Source organism: Opisthorchis viverrini (genome assembly GCF_000715545.1).
Source record: "Opisthorchis viverrini unplaced genomic scaffold opera_v5_55, whole genome shotgun sequence".
NCBI lineage: Eukaryota > Metazoa > Platyhelminthes > Trematoda > Opisthorchiida > Opisthorchiidae > Opisthorchis > Opisthorchis viverrini.
The window spans coordinates 1,036,766-1,037,364 of NW_008751709.1; positions in this window are offsets into that span (position 1 = coordinate 1,036,766).

A 599-nucleotide genomic window follows, 5' to 3' on the forward strand; every position below is an offset into this window, starting at 1 on the left:
GCCCCAGCGTCCTCGTCACATCCACTCTTGTCAAGGAGAAACTATGAACAGCCTCTAACCGACTTGGTCTTCACGGTGGAGGATATTCGTCAACTCTTGGCACATGATCACCCATTCTGCGCGTTGGGGCACGACGAGGTCCATCCAAGGATCCTGAAAGAAACGTCCTCCACACTGGCAAACCATTTAAACAAGGTGTTTCGTCAGTCGCTTGAAGAAGGCCGCCTTCCCTCTGCTTGGAAATAAGCGATTGTCACGCCAATCTACAAAACTGTTGACCGGCTATCGCCTGGCAGCTAAAGGCCTATAAGCCTCACTAGCTTGCCGTGCAAGGTGATGGAACGCATTCTGAAGCGAGCCATTCCGAATGAAAGTAGGCTCGATTCACTCATCTTCGCGCTCTCCATTGGAGTTTTTCAAGGTTCAGTTTTGGGACACCTGCTAGTTCTGATACACATCAACGATCTTCCGGATGTTCTTTCAAGTCCATGTGTACTTTTTGCTTACGACTGCAATTCTGCAATGCTAATGGCAGTGTCCTCTAAATGGATGTAGACGCTGCAAAGCAGTGGTGGAACCTCCCTCTGAATGACAAAAAA